Source organism: Wyeomyia smithii, chromosome 3 (genome assembly GCF_029784165.1).
Source record: "Wyeomyia smithii strain HCP4-BCI-WySm-NY-G18 chromosome 3, ASM2978416v1, whole genome shotgun sequence".
Taxonomy (NCBI): domain Eukaryota; kingdom Metazoa; phylum Arthropoda; class Insecta; order Diptera; family Culicidae; genus Wyeomyia; species Wyeomyia smithii.
Window position 1 is genome coordinate 168,514,738 of NC_073696.1, and position 15,064 is coordinate 168,529,801.

At 37.4% G+C, this 15,064-nt stretch overlaps 1 protein-coding gene and 1 long non-coding RNA gene across 2 annotated transcripts in view; one reads left to right on the forward strand and one right to left on the reverse strand.

The window, feature by feature from the left end:
* The window catches only part of LOC129726465 (homeobox protein unc-4-like), a 169,562-nt gene that overhangs the window by 22,023 nt on the left and 132,475 nt on the right, over positions 1-15,064 (reverse strand). The gene's annotated exons all lie outside the window — the stretch shown is intronic.
* Positions 193-10,136, forward strand: LOC129726466 (uncharacterized). Its single transcript, XR_008728346.1, has 3 exons — positions 193-353; positions 9,604-9,725; positions 9,797-10,136. It is a non-coding gene; the product is annotated as an uncharacterized LOC129726466 (long non-coding RNA).

The following is a 15,064-nucleotide window of genomic DNA, read 5'->3' on the forward strand; positions in this document are numbered from 1 at the left end:
GTGGTTCTTTTATCGATTGGGAAAACTTCCGATTAAGGTAGCTATTTTGTGTGTTTTCAATTCGAAGTTCTAAGTAGTAAATGAAAATTCTTTTTCTTTCAGCTTCTGTCATGGAATATTTAGCAGGAAACCTGGATAAAAGCAGCTTCGACAAACTAACAACTATTTTTTAAATGAAAGACGTTCCAGCACCAGACTCTGCGACAGAAACTAAATGGGGCTTGGACTGAAACAAACTGGGGCTGAGACTGGGTCTTGGTTGGACTGATATGAAACTGGTACCGGTACTTGGGACTATGACTGACTCGGACTGGGACTGGGACAGCTTGGACTAGACCGGACTACTTTGTTAGGTATGTGTTGAGTTACTTTATAGAAAGTATTATTTCAATTTTGTACAAATTGTTGCATGAATATATTAGCAAATTATGAATCATAATACGTAAAGTGTCTGATATAAGCTAATGGCGCACCTGTGTCACCAATTCAGAGGAGTTATTCCTCGCTAATTGTATTAAAAGAAAGCCGTTTCGAACATTACTTCAGCATTAGACGTGCGTTGTCCGTCTCGGATCGAACCGGAGATACCAGACAGTCCGCAATTCGGACCTTCGCCTGTTCGGTTGTTTCCGGTGCAGCTTTTCCGTTGCTTCGGAGTCGAATGCGACTGCCGTAGGTACTGATGCAGCCCGCTTTTGCACAGTACCAATGTTTAACATGAGCGGCAATGATCAGCGAACCAGCATCATTTTCCACTAAAGGCATCCACTTTCGACGATTCGATAGGCATCATTGGTCTGCCGCCCTCTCGTAGTTGATTCGTGAGCACCACGTTATACCATTTGTATTGCTGATAAGCATCGATGCTCATGTCTGTCTTCTGTTTTTCCTTGATCTGACGATGATTCTTCAGCTCGTACAAGCTAACCGTCCAGTGCGATGGTCGGTTGAATCCTCTTGGAGTTATAACCACTTATAACTGAGATACACAACATCCACGCGTGGTATGCTAGGCGGATCATCGACGTCCGAGGCACAGTCTTCGACTCCGTTGCTGCTCATCGTCTGGCGGTCAGTTTTGCAAAAAAACCGAAATCTCAAGTCATCTTCACTAGCCTGAACAGGTCTACTATTTCGAAACAAATATTTGCTTTCACTGAACTAAGAGGTCCAAACTTTTTCAAAACAAATATTTGTTAATTTGACACTTTACAGTTTACATTTAAACTGTTAAGTGTCTCAGCTAATGATCAAGATATTTTTGATGAGATGCAGGGGGATCATACTTAGGATTAAAGATTATATTAGAATTGCCATTTCTTGAATGTTTTTCAACGGATTGTGATTCATCAGCCTATTTAAGGGGATTGCTTTAAGTTTTAAATCAAAATGAATTTTCACATCATGAAAACATACGAATAGAGAGAAATATCAACAAATTTTGTACTTGTTTTCCAAAAAAAATTAACCATTTAAGGTGACTGTTGTTACAGATTGTTATATAGTTTAAAAAAGTAGAAAAATATACCTTTAACTTGTGATTCTTTTAGTAAAAACACAAATCCACCTAGTGGTGTGATCTGGCCTTCCTAATTCAAAATTTATTATCTATTGAAATAGATTAACATCAGATTTGGGACGGATGTGATATGTGATTATAGATGCAGATTTAGATGCGGATGTCAATTTTCATGAGGATGTTCCGCATTCGCGGATGCGGGTATCCGTAGCATCCCTTGTGTTTTTTTTTGCTTGTTTCACATGACCATGTCCCTCCCCAGTGCAAAAGTTATATAAGCGAGCAGTAAATACACCAAGGAAAATTTTTCTACAAAATTTTATGAAGCGATATTTTTTTCAATATCCGCATGGTATGATAAAGATGCGGATGCGAATGCGCATGGTCCGCATTTGCGGATGCGGATATTTGTGACATCCCTAATTAACACATAAACTGCCATTCGCAGAAGAAAAAACGCGACATACTGATAAATTTTGCTTTAGTTTGAGAGGCAGCCAGTCTTTTTGACACCAATTTTATTCAAATCGATGACGGAATCTATTACTAACTGTGTAGATAGCACTCTCAAGTAAGTTCGCAGGACAAGAGATCGTGGATCTTAAATTACTGAGTCGGCATGCTGCTGAGTAGTCGGAGGGCTACGCGCGGAAATGTGTGCGACAACTGTTGAGTTCCTGCGACAACTGTTGAGTTCCTGAGTTTTGGCTCCGGGTGCGTACCGGGTATTTCGACTATTCTGCGATGCGAAGCTGCGTTGCTGATTGCGGTGAAGGGGGAAACTCATTGGTTTTCTGCGCTGTCTGGCACACTGCCTATGCCTAATCGCAATATCGGATGAGTGGCTTGGCGGGGAAGCGGGTTCTTCGGCATCTTCCTTCTATGGCGCAATCGATGGGCCACGGACAAGATCGTAATGGCTCAATCGAGAAGGGTCCTTCTTTGCTTTCAGTTATGAATAGGTTAAATAGGATAGGAATAGGAATAGGTACCACTTAGGCCGACTCTTGTGAAGTGAGGAAGCAACAAATCGATTAGAATATTCGATGTTTAATCTCAAAATACAAAAAAAAATTCTGAATGTGATCGGCCTTGCTCTATTAATCAGTGGGCACCGAGGGGTAAGACAGTGAGTAAATTTGAGGTTTTCCGAGTTTTTCTGAGAAAACCTGAAAAATAATGAGCAAATCTGAGTAACCCTCGTGTCTCTGAATATCCATCCTTAAATTTTTTCCCCACCGCAAATATACACATGAATGTTGCTCGGTCCCACCGTTCATATATATAGGGAACCTATATATTAGAGAAATGACAAGACACTCACCGTTAAGGCAAATGTCAACATCAAAACGGATAACGGCAATGCAAAACTATACAGCTCGCCCGTTTTGATGTTGACAGTTGCTTTAACGGTGAGTATCTCGGCGTCTCTCTGGTGTATAGGCTGACTACAAGCATAAGAGTAACTCAGATAAAAGCTGTCTCGCCCCTCGGTGGGCACTCACTTTTCAAATCCATCCCTCACTTCTATTTCGCACACACATACATACATACAAAGAATGCTCAATTCGTCGGACTGAGTCAAGTGTTGTTGGCCAACCCTATTAGGCCAGCGCACCTCACTTCTCTGATCAACCTCTTGTGGGTACACAACGCTCCTGTACGGAGATTCCATACACTGGCGATTGACAGGCCAGCCGCCGTGCCCTAGTGCTGAGTCGAGAAAATTTCCAGCTCGAAAAGATCCTCGATCTGATCGGGAATCGAACCCAACATCACAACCGTGTGAGAGAGCTAGCCGACCGACATCGCTAACCGCAGAATCACTCTATATCCCCAATGACATTTTTTTGCAAATTTTATTATCCAAATATATATTGTATCATTAATGAACAAGAAAAGACAAGCAAGTATTAAAAATGACCCTGAACAGACGAAAGGGCCGATGACACTTGTTGAAAGTAATTCAACGAGAGTTTTTCCAAAATTATTATTCCCCGCAACACGGAAATGAGACGCACTTTGATCCGTTGTTGAAAATAGCGAGAATATACTTTTCCTGTCACAGAAACATATTTTAGGTTAGCAAAGGTATACATTGGATATTAATTATTAAATTATCAATGCACATCTTCTGTTTAGTTTAGATTAAGTTTAGCATGCAAGCAACTTACGTTTAGTCTCTCTTCAATTTTGCAGCTTAGCGTTTTAGTCTACTGTGTCACCGTGCGGAACGGTAGAATCATAGAATCAATTGTGCTATAGGTTAAATAGATAGGCACAATTTTTTAGGACCTAGTTTAAGTTGATTTAAGTTAAATTTAAGTATTCCATAACGTAAGAATAAGTTATACCTGTAGTATTGTTTTTAAAACGTGATTTACAAATGTTTCTAACTGAATGAAAAGTATTTTAATTTATATTTTAATCAAAGAGAACCTCGTCGCGTGCTACCAGCTTGACTGCTTTTTTAATTCTTCTTTACTCACGACTGCTCGGGCTGGATACCTTATCCTACAAGATGCAAAATGTGTTGAAAACAATATCGATAATGAATTCTCTCAACTAATCTATTTGATCGAGACCGCTATTAAACCTCCAGACTAGCGTGCGATATTGTTTTTTGCTGGGAAGCAGGGATGGGCGATACTAACAAAAGTACCGATAATTTAGTATCGCGATTTTTCAATAAACTTCGTTTATTCAAAGTTTTAAAAAAGGTCATTATAGCATGTACAATTCTTTATTGCACTGTCGCAAGTCCATACAATGTGCGTTTAAGGTGTGAAACAGACAGACAGTGACCCTTCATCTTCAATGAGATTCCCGGAACCCTCGCCATTATGGTCTAGACCTCCTTTCGGTTCACCTTTTTGGCACATCTGATAAACCTGATGATACGGGATTCAAATTGTTGAGCTATGGTGACTTCTGAAACATTTTCGGACACCGACTTGGACCGTATGGCCCATTACGACTCGATCGGTCGCGCCTGGGGTACGCTTAGTTGTTTTTTTTTAAAGGGGGGATTTGATAATAGCTTAAGTATTTATGATAAATATTAGTAAGTTATGAGTATGTGTGTCCAATCACAAATGGTGACTTCTCAACACTGTTAGAAAAATTGTAATTTTAATTGTTAGAATTTGTTTGCTTTCGCAATTAGGACTTATCGTTCGTAGGGATTTAAACCTACTTGTCAGAAAAGGGGAAGTAAACTTACAACTAACTTATTGGCTATAAAGAAAGCTTATTGTAGCAATTGACGATTGCAACGATTTTTGTCGAAAATTGTTAATAATTTTATTCGACATAGCTTCTAATGGTTCAACACCAGTAAGTCTTTGTAATTCGAGTGTACCAAACCAAGGAGGACGCTTCAAAATCATTTTCAGAATTTTAATCTGAATCCTTTGGAGCGTTTTCTTCCTTGTTGAACAGCAACTTGACCAGATCGGTACAGCATAAAGCATTGCTGGTCTAAAAATTTGTTTGTAAAGCAAAAGTTTGTTCTTTGAACAAAGTTTAGAATTCCTGTTAATGAGAGGATATAAACATCTCGTATATTTGATGCACTTGGCTTGTATACTCTCAATGTGTTCTTTGAAAATAAGTTTTTTATCGTAAATTAGTCCCAAGTACTTAACCTTGTCAGACCAACTTAAAATAACTCCATGCATCTTGACAACGTGATCATTGTTTGGCTTGAGGAAAGAAGCCCTAGTCTTATGGGGAAAAATTATCATTTGAGTTTTAGAGGCATTGGGAGAGATTTTCTACTTTTGCAAGTAAGAAAAAAAAATATCCTAGGTGATTGTCTTTTTGCGTATTTGCTTACTTATTATCTTTTTCATGTATAGTGCAGCTATCGGCACTTCCTGTAATTTCATGCAGCTGCTTCTCCGTATACTTCCGTGCACTGTCCGGATGCTTGGTTGTAACAATTCACGACCTCTACCTCCAGGATTTCGATCACCGTACCCAACGACGTGTCGCAGTTTTTGGCCAGCTTGCTAGTGCTAGGGAATCTTGTTCTTGGCTTTCAATTTGGTCTGCTTAGCTGCGCTTATTTCGCTTCTTTAGCCCGTTTTTTATTGTTGACCTCTATTAAACAGTGCTTCGACACCTCCGATTTCGTATACTGCCCAAGCTTCCAAGCATCCGTGACCTTTATTGTACATAAACAGAAACACATGAGCACGAACAATGCCCATAAAGAGGAGAAAAAACGCACCCATTGAACACTCAATCCGTATTAACGGGACGGGATTTCCGCTAACCGCTAACTCATTATAACGCAGATTTTCATATGATTATATTTATCACTTATTCATCTATCTGAATATATAAAAATAGAGTTCTGGCCTTAAAGTCTACCGATCGGCATGAAAATCTGTATGTATGTGATAGGTCGATATCCCTCCCATACAAACAAAACATATGTGGAGGTTTTTGAGGGCAAGAAATATTCCTATGTTGGTTTGACAAAATTCCCTGTTCTGAAAGAGTGGGCTCCCATGCAAGCAAAAACACAAGTTTGTGCATAACTCAAGAGTTAAGAGCAAATGGAACTAAACGGGGAAAGAGAGGGTTTTAGAGTACGAGATATGTTTCTATAATAGTTTCACAACCCAGTCAAGTTGTAGGGTGCCGTTATTTAGACGGTGTGTGTGTGTGTGTATACAGATTTTTATTTTAACTCACTTTTCTCAGAGATGGCAAGACCGATTTTCATGAAATTAATTACAAATGAAAGGTCTAGTTATCCCATAAGACCCTATTCAATTTTATTGTAATCGGATTTTTAGTTTCCAAGGTTATGTATCAAAATGCAAAAATAATAGAACATCATTATCTCAAAAACCACACAACCGATTTGAACAAAATTGGTTTCAAATGAACGGGCTATCTGAAATACTCCTAACTTTTGAATTTAAAAAAGATTGAACATATGGTTCAAAAGTTATGAAAAGAAACGTGTTCTGAAGACTGTTTAATCTCACTCATGTTTCTCAGAGATGGCTGGACCGATTTTCATAAAATCAGTGTCAAATAAAAGGTCCAGTTGCCCCATAAGACCCTAATGATTTGTTTTGCAATCGGACTATTACTTTGCGTGTTATGTTTAACCGTTATGTACTCGGCAGGGTACCCGGGTACCTTTTCAGACTTTATTGCTTTTAAAAACAAGGATAACCTCAACTCATCCAGCTGAAACTTATGGAATGCTCCTAACTAGTGGAAATAAAGCATTTCCTATCATCAGACTTTTTATAGCAGCAGCGGGGGTCGGAGGGGAAGGCTTCGGGTACCCACAAAATGAAATGAGCCTTGCTTTTTCATTTCTTGACCGGTATTCGATCTTGGTCTATTAAAAGATTGGAAAATCTTTCTACTTTAAGAATCCGAGACCGACATGAACCTGTGACAACATCTGGATCCTGTAAATCCGGATCTTTGGGAGCACGTTCCGGTGAGACAAGTTATTACAATTGTCAATAAAATCGACCAATATTGGTATCAAAATTAATGAAATCACTCCAGGAGTTGATTTTCATTCATTTTGAGTCCATCTGATAAATTATCCGAAATGGCCATTTCGGAGCAGATTTCCGGTCTTGGACATGATCCCGAAGATCCGGATTTACGGGAACCATATGGGGACCAATCGTTGTTTAGGTCCCGTATAATAAAAATAGACAAATTTTCCAGTCTTTTGACGGGGAGAGATCGAAAATAGGTCAAGAATTGAAGAAGTAAGAAGCATTTCATTTTGGTGGGTACCCGGGTACCCTGCCGAGTACTTACGTGTGTTGAAATTGCCGAGTACATAACGGTTAAAAATGTGAAATCCAGCTATGAAAAGGAACATATTCCGAAAACTACTTGAGCTCACTCACTTTTCTCAGAGATGGCAGAACCGATTTCCACAAAATAAGTGTCAACTAATAAGTCTAGCTGCCTCATAACACCCTATTGAATTTTACTGTAATCGGACTGTAACTTCGTCTGCAAAGTACCGAAATGTGAAAATCATGAAACTTCATTATCTCAGAAACTACATAACCGATTTGATCAATATTATTATCAGATCAGCGGGCTAGTTAAGGGTTAACTGATGAATTACGATTGAACACGTGGTTTAAAAGTTTGGCTGCCCTATACGTTCCCATTTGATTTGATTATTATCGAACTTAAGCAACTGTTATGTATTAAATTGTTAATAAAACAACGAAAGTCTATTATCTCAAGATTACATGACTGATTTGAACATAACTAGTGTCATACGAACGAGTCATCTCTTGAACTTACAAATAAAAAACTTCATAATAATTTGATATGTGGCTCAAAAGTTATGAAAAGAAAAGAAATTCAAAGACTATTTAAAACTATATCTGCTTTGATCGATATATGTGGCCTGAACATAACTTTAACGTGGTATCGTACTATTTGAACTTTCCAAATGTGTTCCACATTCCTTGCGAATGCACGACGTATCGGCCATAGGATATGATCAAAGTCAAATAACAAATCGTTTGAAATGATTGGTTTTATCGAAATGACAACATCCTCGACTTTTGGCTTCTGTACATCGCCTTAATTCTGAATATATTCATATTGGGTGGTATGCGGTCATCTTCAGCAGATTTTCTAGCATCAATCTGACACCGGAAATACCCATATTGGGAGCAGGCTTGCCAGATCTACGGATTTACCCGTAGATCTACGGATTTGTTTGCTTCTACGGAATAACATTTATATGGGAAATCCGTAGAAGAGAGGGGAAATCGAGGGAAATCCGTAGAATCTACGGATTTTAACGAAATAATTCTGGCGACGCTGATTGGGAGGTATTTAGTTATTTTGGTTGTTTTCCAGAAACTAAAAGTGGTCGTCTTTAAATTCATGGTGTCCAGGGTCAATTTTTGGTTTCTATGCATCATCTCGATTACGGAAATATACATATTGAGTATTATTCGGTCATTTTCGACTGTTTCCTAGAAGTTGCCATTTAGCAATTCAAAATGGTGCCTGTGGTCAATTGTTAGCTCATTACATCATTCTGGTTCCAGAGATACTCATATTGGATGGTATTTGGTTATTTCAGGCTGTTTTTCACAAACCGGAAGTCGCCATCTTGGATTTCAAAATGGTATTTAAGATAATTTCTGGCCTCTGAGCGTCATTCTGGTTGAAGAAACACCCATATTGGGTGATATTTAGTCATATTCAGCTGTTTTTCAGAAACCGGAAGTCGCCATCTTAGAATTCAAAATGGTATCTGTGGTCGATTTTAGCTCCTGTGTATCATTCTTGATCAGGATATATTATATTGGGTGGAAATCGGCCATTTTTGGCTGTTTTCCGGAAACGGGAAGTTGCCATCTTACAATCCAAAATGTTGCCTGAGGTCGATTATGGATAATATTTGTTACCACTAAAAACATTCACCTGCCAAATATGGTTCCATTTAGTTGGTTAGCTCTCGAGATGTGCGGAAATTTGTGTTTCATTTGTATGGAATCCCTCCCTTAAGAAGAGGGAGGGATCTCAAACTATCATAGGAACCTTTATCGACACCAAAAACCCATACATACAAATTTTCACGTCAATCGGTTCAGTAGTTTCCGAGCTATTTTTACAAATAAAAGTTTGAATGAGAAAGGCTGGGTCTGACCGCTAGGTGGATTACTTTAGGTTTTAATTGAAGCGGTGTTTATGCGAGTTAGGAAATTGAGGCAATATATCGTTGTAAGTTGTAAAGTAGACAAAGTATGTGATTTTTTCGAGGATACGAAAAATGAGCATGATAATGTGATTTAGACTTAGAAAAAAATTCCCTCGTCCAGTCTGAACGAGGGAAATTTTGTTCTAAATCTAAATTACACCCTCAGCCCGTGCTCGTTTTTCGCAGCCTCGAAAAAATCACATACATTGCCTACTTTATAACTTAAAATGTAAATCATAGTACAAAACTGTAATAATTTCATGACATATGTCGTTGCCCATTTTTATAAACTGGTCTTTTTACGCAGATTTTCATGTTCGCAAATTTTTGAATTAATGCTATTTTTTTTTTTTAGAATATGTACGAGGAGCCCTGAGAATATTAAGACATCTCACTAATCGAGGAATCAAGATTCGGATTGAGCCAGACGAAAACGTGGATGCTGTTCTCGCGTCACCGCTGATAAAGTGGATAGAGGTATGTATGTAAAACACTTACTTTTGTTCATCTGTCTTCCATATTTTCTAATATAATTTTGTTCTTAATAGGTTGACGATACATGTCCAGATTTTTCAACTGCGTCAACATGTCATATGCTGAAAAGATTGCCATTACCGAACCGCACATACCTTGGAGAGAAGTTCAAGACTGGGAAATACTTTCTCATATACAACACGATTGTACTGGAGTGTGGAAATTTTTGGACTGCATTTGATGTATTCCTGAAAATTTTCATTGTGTTTCAATTGAAAGTTCCCGTTTTGCTTTCAAAACTCTTAGTTTGCGTCACTCTCTGGAAAATCCCCATTACATAAAAAAAAATTTACTGTAAACAACCTTAGCAAGCGATTCGAAGATTTTTTCGGCTAAATATATGTACATCCTAATCAAAAACCGCTAGTCTATTCTTGGAATATAAAATTTGAACAAATAACATGTCATTAACGCCTACTATCAGTAAGGACTACGTTCTAAGAAAGAGTATAGGAGGCTTAGGCAAAAATAAATTCACTACTAAAAACAGAAATTTAAGCAAAAGACGATCATTATTTGATAATTATGTAATATAAAATAACATATACGACGGCATACATTCATCGTTAAAGGTAGGGATTAAAATGATCTTTTAATTTATTCTCCGCGGTATTATTATTATTATTATTATCAATAACACATTTAAAACTAATGGTACTAGTTGAATCTCTTTTTGTATACTTCTAATACCATAGCTGACTGAGGATCTCTGGATAACATTGGATTGGAATTATCTGTATTTTTATTAATTGTTTAAAATTCAGTAGCCTGTATTTTTATTATTTGTTTAAAATTCAGTAACCTGCCCACAAGTGCACAATGTCATTTACTAAGTTTTGCACTACAAAGGTGCTTTTGTATCATTTGCCATACACAAATTGCTACAAAAGCAGTATGAAACTGTTAGCAAGACGATGCTATCTGCCAACATTTGTACAATACGAAGGCGTTGGTATACAATCAACTGTGTGTAGGATTGTTTGTATACACAACTGTAGGAAACAAAATTGCCGATGTCATTTCTGACTGATCGCAACTGTAGGAAATGGTATCATCGATCTTCTTTAAATATGCCAAAAGCAGAACCCAGGTGCTGCATTCCGATTCGAAATTTGACCGTCAGCTCATTCGACACAGACATCGCAGCCAACTGTTAGTAACCAAACGATTGCGGGGCTAGTACTATGATCCTCCTGAGACTAACAGTGTCTTCCAAGCCGGGATTTGAACGTACAACGCCTGGTTTAATAGATCAGCATGGTACCTCAAAACCAGCTAAGAGGCTATACTTTTGTACCATTAAGAACTGGACAATAGGAGACTACCGACGGTGATTTCGGTTTTCACTCCGCAAAAGTATCGCAACACTTTCAAGAACACAGGGTAGCATATAAAATTTACTGCGAAGCAACTGTATCCAATGTTGGTTCGTTTGTTCGGATGTAACTACCAGTATTTTTGCCAGAAGTTTTGCTCGAGTGCAGTGCATGTTAACTGACATTGCTTGATACTGACCATATTGTGTTTGCAATCGTTTCATCTACCTATCTGTTGTCTCATTTAGGAGCCACTTGTATAAAAAGTTCATAGAAATGTATAAAAAGACATAGAAATGTGATCATGATGTATTTTTCAATATTTTCATTCGAAACAGTTACTTGTTTTCTTGACGACTGAAGTAATTCGCTTCTAATTAATGCTGCAAACCCGTATCACTATGTCGCGAAATAGTTTTATTGGGGCCGATTCCGGTGCGAAAAAACTCAACAACTGAGGATATTTTCTAGTTTTACCATTTATTTGTTTTTGACCACTCTTGCATGTTCCACAGATACCTATACACATTTGCTATACATTGTGCCAAATACATTAGGGCCGTGCTTCGCAAGAAGTAGTTATAGTGAATTGAAATTTAGTCCAGAAATACCGCACGCACCCCAGGGCCGGATTTAGACGCTGGGGGGCCCGGGGCAAATTTGTTTGTGAGGACCCCTTTTCTTAAAACATTTAGAGGTAACGTTCAGGAAGGTGACGAGCAAAAAAAAAGGTCGCTCTTGGACTAGGGGGCCCCTTCAATCGGGTGGCCCGGGGCATTTGCCCCCCCTCAAATCCGGGCCTGACGCATCCTGTATATAGTGAACATGCCATTCTACCAGAAAATGTACACTATGATTTTTCTATTTATTTAAATTTAAATTAAAAAAAAAATTGGCATAACTCATACCGTTTGTGGAAATTTTATGATAAAGCGAAAAAAATTGAAACAACGAAAAACTTTTTTTGATTTTCATTTCAATCAAATTCTCAGTGTCCATAAATATTATTTTTAAAGCGTATAAGAGTACATGGTGAAAGTTTCTACTAGCATTCATTTGCATCAAATACCTCCGCAAGTTTTAAATTAACAAATATCGGAAATCATATTTTTATCATGTTTCAGATGAATATTTATACAAACATACATTTTATTACCAAGCAAATGCCGTACAAATTCTATACCACAATTACACAAAATACAGTTATTTATTTCGATACAGTGTCGAAGTTTTGCATGCGCTAAATATAAAAATGGTTTGTCAGTGGTTTATCGCCTCTAATAAATCACCATGAAGAAAATTTGTTTCACGTATTTAATTTAATTTGAACAGATTTTTAGCACATTATGTTGTGATTTTTGCCTCTCGCCTCTTTATCCAATTTGCTCTCGCCACTATGCTATCATACACTAAAACAGGTTGCAGGTTTTTATTCCCCACGGCACAAGTAGGATGATGGGTCGAAACATCGAGCAAGCAGAAACTGCAACATACGTGATTGTTATTTTTACAAACATAATCGACTCGCGAGTTACAAGGAATAAGTGAACGGAACGCAACAGCAGGAGCGTAATAATGATCTTTTCATACAAGATCATCATGTTTATACGCAAGGGCCTTTTCGAAAAACCGAAAATGGAAATTACGGAGGGAAACTACGTCAATTGGGATTTAAGTAATAATAATATTGTTGTTATGCTGGATTATTACATTTTCTGGAATAAGGTTTTTGACTTTTTCAGCAGGCCAGAAAACGACAGATTTTATTGTTGCTATACATTGCGGATTGCTGCTTGGTGTGAATGAAACCGCACCCCTCGTTCGAAAACATTTAGCTTCTTCTCCCCTGTTTAGGACGATTTTTGCACCAGCAGATAAAGGCAGTTTTGTATACGATGTCGGCGATTGTGAACAAATAGCTTCAGGAAGCATATCACAACACCCTCCCTGTGAATGTTGAATAATTTATTGTACATTTGAGGTTAGCTTAAGAAGCGTAGATTTTGATACCATAATAATGTTGAGCTATGCGAGGGTGACAATATTTCAGACAAACGCTGATGCTGTGGGAGCAAATTGTAATTTAAGTTTGATAAGATACAATTATGAATAATACATAGTACAAACTGTAATAAGATTTCGCGCTTTAAAGTACATCTGTTAGAGAATACAGCTAGTAACTCACGTTCAAGAAAATTTCGTGACAAAAGCGTATGCATTGCTAGTAGCATGGTAGAAAGCTAAGTGAGAGGCGCCAGCTCAATGACAGTTTAATTGTTTTCAATGTATTCTTTTTTGCGTCAGAAAAATTTGAAAACCGTTTCAACCAAATTGTCATGCACATTTGTCACTCGAACTGTTGATAATCTTATGTGTTCAAATTTTAGGTGGTCTGTTGAATATCATATTGTATTATTAGTGAATTGAAAACGGGTTCATGAGTACCATTTCCATCTGCTTTAACTATTGCAAATAAAAACTATAGTCCTGATAATATTCTGTGAATTAAGCTTAAACTGCTGTTAAGTAAGGCTATGTGGCAGGGCTAAAACTTGCCCACAAATTTCTTATCATTGATCACCGATTGATCCACAGGGTATCTAGTCTTCGAAACTTCTAAAATAAAATTCCCTGATTTTTCCATGTTTATAATAAAGTTTTTTTTTTGCAGTAGGCCCGGAAAAAAAATTTACGATGTATTTTGCGGTGAGAACAGTAAATGGAGAATGTTTTTTATTGTAACCATAAATAACATTGTATTTTCACTGTAAGCCTGCAAACGATTTTCGTCGTTACCATGTTTTAACAACGTTTTATGTTGTTGAATTTTCCACCGACAATAACTTTTCCATGAAAAACACTGCCGCTCATAGCAAGTCCGTCCCATTTGCGTTTTCGTGCTGATGAGAAAACAGCAATTGAAAATCGTAACGCTTTGGGAGAAATATTGCACTTTTATGCTGTTTTAAACAAGACCATCAACAGAAATTGTTACTGCAATGTCAATTCAATACTTCCGCGTTATAAACCGTTCATAAACACCAAAATTCGATTAAATTATGTTGCAAACCATTAGGCGGGACCCATATGCGATTACTTTAACGATATCTAGCCAGAATGATAGCAAACCAGTCCCATAGCCACCTACGACTGGTAATGAAAAGCAAACTACTGCGATTCCGGTGATAGCTTACATTTGAAACAAATCAGCCGCTCATATAGGAGTATTTCAGTCAAAAACCTGGCCAAAATACGAAAAAAAATTTAAGTGTTCCTCGTTCTATTGATCCTTTTTGCATTCTCTGATACTTACTACATTGTATGCAGGCCAGCTTGAAATTATCTGAGTTGTTTACTAACGACAGTAACTATCATTACCTTCGTATTAGTTAGAGCCCATGAATAAGTCACAAATTGTTCTACGAAAAATATAAATTTCCACTCATGTTTTTATAACTTTAAAGTGATTCTTGGGCGTAAATTTAATATTGGCAGTAAAAACAAAGGCATATTAAGTAAATTTAGGTCAGAAATGTGTTGTATAGGTTGAAAAAAGGTTCAAAACAAGGTCTTGCCAAACCCGTGTCTTTCAGTTTCTTTTGATTAACAATTTTTTTTTTTACAAAAAAGGATTTTTGTTTGGGTTCCCAGCAAGTCCCAGCCAAAATTCACTCACCATTGGAAAGCTTATGTGTTTCTGAGTAAGTACCAGAAAGAAAATCTGCCCCATGCTCACCCATTCGTGATTGTGATCAATGCGAAGTTGGAACGTCCAGATTTTCTGATAATATTGTTTTTATTGAATGAGCGCATTTATGATGCTTTCGATTGTAAAAATTTGATTAGTTTCTTAAGATTGTGTGATAACTTGCCGAGAAATGCCCTATTCAAGTTGATTGCGCAATGCTACGAACATTCAAGTTATAAAAAGTTTCTGTTTCTGGAATAAAAACTTGAAAAAAACAT